We start from the raw sequence: 6000 nt of genomic DNA on the forward strand, positions 1-6000 counted from the left end.
AATCCTCTGAAATATTTTTAATGATTCCACTTGTCAGCTGTCCTCTGGATTTTTTTTTTACTGTGTGCACTTCAGAATTGAATAGGATAGGCAAATTTATAATGCTCAAAATAAGGAATTGAGTTTTTAAGGGATCTTCAAGTAGAACATTTGATTGACTTAAAAAGGGAAACAGAGACCTCTTCTCATCTACCCACACAGTCATTTGATAATTCCAGATATTGTGTTTACTTATTTCATATTCAAAAGCTGGACAATAATTTTCATTTCTATTTTTGTTTTTAATTTAGTTCCCATCTTTTGTTGGCCAGTGCATATAATTCTCAATCAAAATGCTCCAGATATAAATCAATTTCCTATCGCTGACTCACCATGTACTGGTTACTTAACCTTTCAGTACCCCACTTTATTCCTCTAGAGCAGTGGTTTTCAACTGTGGTTGGCAGACCCCTGCTGGTCCGCAGACTATGTCTAATATTTCCAAAGCTGTCCCCATCTCCATTTGAAAATTTTTAGGGGTCCTCAAATGAAAAAAAGGTTGAAAACCACCGCTCTAGAAAATGGTGCTACCGATACTTGTTTAATGCACACTAACAGCTTTTGTCCCCCTCTAGTGACCAGATCACTTAACGTGTTTACTGCCATCTAGTTCAAGAACTTGATCCTTTAGCTCGTGCTTTCAGATCTAGAAGTCCCAGGTTCACTCCCTGCAAATGAACTGAGCAGGCATGTCATTACACAGATAGGACTATTATGAGGCTAATTTAAGTGCTTTGAGCTCCTCTGATAAGGATGCTCTGATGAGTTACTATAGAAGTAACAACAACTATGTTATTATACTTAACTGCTTCTGCTATTTAAAATATTCTGCATCTAATTTTGGTGTTACTCATTTACCTTGACTTCAAAGGACCTTTGAATCAGACCCCATGCAGGAACAGAGTCTGTATCACAACTAACACGTATGGCATCTCTAATGTTCCATAGATTAGTATGGGAGTCAGGATGCTTAGGTTATATGCTGAACTCTAGAAGGATGTGAGTGTTTCTACTTACAGTCAATAAAGACAAGAACATAGGTTGAGGCAAAAAAGAGACATGGAAAATTTCAGCACAAACACTTCAAGTCTTGCAAAATTATAAGCAACTTACACAGAGGCTTATAATGGCAATGTTAGACAATTCCAGCTATATATGTGTCACTATCTGTTCTGCCTATACACACACACACACACACATACACACACACACACACACACACACACACATATATGCATCCATTTTAAAAAATCTGCTAAACTTTCCAGTAGTTGGATTGTTTTAAAAATGCTTTGCTTGCAGCACTAGAGTTACTGCCAGTACTGAATTTATATAATCTGGTGAAATATTTGAAACAGTTACTGTTTTATTTTCTCTTTCATTGATTTATTTCGGTTTTTAGAGCTGGAAAAGCTCTTAAATTCCATGACTGTGGCTACAGGAGTTGCAGACTATGAGTGAAGCTTGGCAGTACTGAGATAACCCTCCCGCCTTTGCGTCTCCATTATCACTAAGAAAATTACATACCATGGGAACATTTCCTTCTGCTTGCAGTAACAGTGTAGTGTTGTCATATCTTAAGACAGCCAGCATGGGATTTAAATACACAATTCTAAAGCAATAACATTTTCCAAGAATACTATTAATGACCTTTCAAGCTGCTTCTGTACCTTTGTTTAGTGAAATTAGACCAACTTCAGGTTTGATGTGAATACAATTTGTGCCAATTTTGTTGCAAGTTTGACAGCTACCTCATCAAGTGTGTGTTTTCCAACTGGATTCATGCTAAGTAAGGCATATAAACTATTTCAGTAGGTATACCATACACAATTCAGTCCCACTGATTCTACAGGATGGGTACAAAATTCACTTTTGGGAGAATAAAAATATACCCTGCGTTGCTATTAATATGATCTTTGCAAGTAAGCAAATGCTACCACAATTGTGAAATTCCAATGCAGGCCTCCACTGCTCTTTTGAATGACACACATTCTTTGCCAGGCAATTGTCTAGAGGACAAACTCAGTTCTGCTGTGTGTAGATGCAACTGTATTTGGTCCTAAGACTCTACTTGACAGGTCTCTGATTAGGATTCTTGAACTTTTGTTCTTTAATTCTGCTTATCCTCTAAGAACTTATTCCTTACACTTTGATTTTTGTTAAGATGGTCATCAATCTAGGTAAGTCTCACTGTATTATAAACTATTATGGGGAAAAATAGATTGAAGAAATGTAACAAAAGAAAGTCAAATTTCACTGACATCAAGGAAAGAACAGATTAGTGTCAGATAAGTTAACATTTTCCGCATTATTGGATATGCATTTCATAATACTATTTCATAATACTAAACGCAAAGATTTACTGCATATAATGGAGGGCTTTTGGTCATTGTCTCAGTATTTTTAAAGGTGCATTATAGAAAGTAAATAAATGCTTTCTCTTTAACTACAAAGCTAGCATAGCTTCTGCTATGTATATTAACATACATATTTACATTTTGGCATTTTAAATATACTCTCCATATCTGACTAATAGGAAATGATTCATTCTACACATTACCCAAATAAATGCATACATAATTTTTTGCCATTCAAATTTACCTGGAGCCCATTCAGTTTTCACAAGGGAAAATCAGTGACACGCCAGAAGCATATAGCAGATTCCATTTATAGGCTATTACTGAATGTCAAAATGTTTCAGAATAACATCTGACTCATTCAGAGTCATCATGTTTCCAGTTACTGTAGGAGGAAGAGAATATTAATTTACTCTTGACAGTGATGTACTTTTCCAGGGATCTTTCTAATCTTGTACAAATATACTTCAATAGAAAAGTTGCTGCTAACTTTATTATCAAAGGACAAAGGAATAAGGTCAATGGAACAGATCTGCAAATCTAAAACGAAGAAAATATATAACATAATTCACCTGGATAATTGATTACATTATAAACAGTTTAGTTATATAAATCTAATTTTAAAAGATTCTTTGCATAACATTTGAAACTAGTACTCCAGAGTAGACGTTGAAAAGATATTTTCTTCAGATAAAAGGGATGTCTGATATAAAGGACAGTACATGTAGTCCTGTTCATTGATTAGGCAATTCAGGGAGGAAGTTATTCGCCTTCTATCTTCCTGTTTTTGCCAGTTGGACATTCCCCTTAGATGGCACTTGAGTCATAGTGAAGTGCTGCTTCAGAAGTTTTATCTCATACTTGCCACAGCAATGTTCTACAATTTTGCTGGAAGTTTGAGACAACCGCTAAGAGATCTATTTTTTCAGTAGTGTACTGAAGTGTCTGTGATGCTGCATAGTTGCATTAGAGTTAAAGGTTGTTTCCAACACATGTGCCCCTTGAAACAAAAGAACAACAAATTTTTGTTGGAAGGAAGATGGTTCAGAGGTGCCCTTCAGACGCCATTGCACTCCCATCACCTGGAGCACTCGCATTTTAATCATTAACACCATTATAATGACTACACATCAGGCTAGATTCTAACTTTGCAATCAGCCTGAGTGTCAGGTGGTGTGAGCTTGCCACAGGAACAGATCAGAGAACAGATTTTGATTCAGTCACAACTCCTCACCTGCTACAAAAAGGGAGTAAGTTACTTCACTCTTTTCATGGAGCAGCTTACTTCTCCCTGTGTACTGGCCAGCTGCTTTGCCTGGCAAGTAGGAGGGCTCTTGCCACTTCCCACCATTGCTCAGAGGGTGGGTACCAGATGGACAGCCCTTGCTCTCACCTGCTAGAGCCAAAGTAGTAACCCGGGCAGAGGAGTGCAGGAAACTTTACTCCCTGCTACTCCCCTACACAACCAGGAAGGAGTGACTTTAACTGTCTAGTGGATAAATGCTAAATACTGTTGTTTCCTCAGTTACACAGCAGCTTGATCTACAGAGCATGAACCACCATCCCCCTGTTATCCCTTTTGACCTGAGCAATTAGCCAAATGGGTGTTGTGGGTTGTTCTAGTTAGGAGGTGAAATTGATAATACAGTCAGGTATTTTCTCTGATGCAATCTTGTTTATTTATAAAGTTTACAGATAATGTCCTGTTTCCCTGCACACGATAGGAATCAAACAGCAGGACACTGTTCTTTTGCGCACAGGTCCAAGCCTGCCTTTCCAGCCAGTGCTCTGCTCTCTCTCATCTCCAGTAATTCTTTAGTGCCTGGTTGGCTTCCGGCTGCTTCACACACACACACACCCCGGCCCAGCACCTGCTCAGATAATTCAAATTTCCGAGTGGCTGTGGATGTGCTTTTGTTTTGGCCGGAGACCTGGGCCTGTGTTTGGGGTGGAGGCTGCTTACCTTTTTCAGCCACCTGATTACAATGGCTTCTGTTTACGATTGTTCTGAATGGAAGCTAGTGGTTACACCTGACCTTTAACACCAAGGTTTAACCCAAATGATAACAATAGAGTCTAACCCAACCTATTACATCCCTGCTGCGTCGCCACTGGGTTCAGGAATAACTTTAGCCCACTGCTTTTAGTATGCGCCCATGTAAACACCTTCAGTACAGATTTAAGAGGTTGGTATAAAGAGCAGTCATTTCAGCAGACGCGGCTTTCCTTTATAACCAAGTACAATGCACAGATTTTTACCTATTGCATTGATCAAGTAAGGGTGATATATGTGCATGCAACTCATCCCTGTTTATGTTTCAAGTGTCTTTGAGCTTACCTCCTCATAGCACTAGACTGCACTAGACTAGAGACAGGGGAAAGTGATAAAAAACAAATCAGCACACTCATTCTTGGTAGATTGTGTTAAAGGGCTTTCCCTTCACCCCCTCCGCTGGGGTGAAGTCCGAAGTGCAGGCAATGCAATGTTTATTGGGGTTAGTTCCAAGCAAACATATCCATCGCTCTACACGCCGGCAGAGTCTGGTTCCTAGTGTTCCATTCCCAGCTCTGATGCCGCAGAGCCTTGTCTGTGTTCCCATTCCCTGTTCCCACCTCCTCCTTCTTAGGAGACCCAAATATACCTGCAATGCATGCCCACAGTCCACCCCTTTTGTACCCCATGGGAGGGTTAAGGAGTGAGGTTTTGCTACGGTCAGGGATAGGCATTTCTTTGGTCTTTTAGTGTTATATACCTTCCTCCCATCCCTGTTTGCCTCAACGCCTATCTCAAGGCAAGGTCAAGCAACCACTCGGGAGGGGCAATCTTAAAGTGTGCTCATATATTACACTACCACCATGCCCTGTAATACTTTAACTGCTCTTAGCTGTTGCCATTGTACTAACAAACCCATCTGGCTAGGGAGAAGCAACATACACAGTGTCTTTGTCCTTTGTTCATACATATGAGTGAGGATATAAAAGCATCAAAGGTCAAACCCAAAATTCTATCTCAGGCTGACAAACAGGCTTATACGCTAACAGATGGTTTGGTACTCTGAGACAATATTCCACAGAAACAGTAACCTAGGTAGAAATATACAAAATAAATGGGAGGCATTACGTTTCTAACCCTGGTTAAATTGGGATGTGGAGGGGGTGAATAATAGGGTGTGGGGGTAATAGGGTCCTATATAAGACAAAGCCCCTAGTAAATCAGGACATAGGGGCATATGGTCACCCTAGCTGCAAGCCCCCCAAAATTGCAGTAGTTGTGCTGTTTCCAAAATATTTCTTCTTACTATTCTATCCTTTTTGTTCTTCCCCGTAGTCTCCACCACGACCACATCAGGGTCCTTCAATCCAAAAGCAGAAGTTTGTATCTATTTTTTTTTAATTTCTGTCAGGTATCAATATTTTGCCTACCCTTCTTGTGTGAGAACAAGGGATCCTATTATCTTTGAGGAACATATGTGTACGCTCACTGCTTCTAGCCAGGTCTCTATTTCCCCTTCAGTTCTATCCTGCTTTGCTCCACTCATCGTGATAACAGTATTATATCAATCCTTTCCCTCCATTTTAGCTGGATTTACAGCTGCGAGAGCTT

The sequence above is a fragment of the Chelonia mydas genome, chromosome 2 (genome assembly GCF_015237465.2).
Source record: "Chelonia mydas isolate rCheMyd1 chromosome 2, rCheMyd1.pri.v2, whole genome shotgun sequence".
NCBI classification, from domain to species: Eukaryota; Metazoa; Chordata; order Testudines; family Cheloniidae; genus Chelonia; species Chelonia mydas.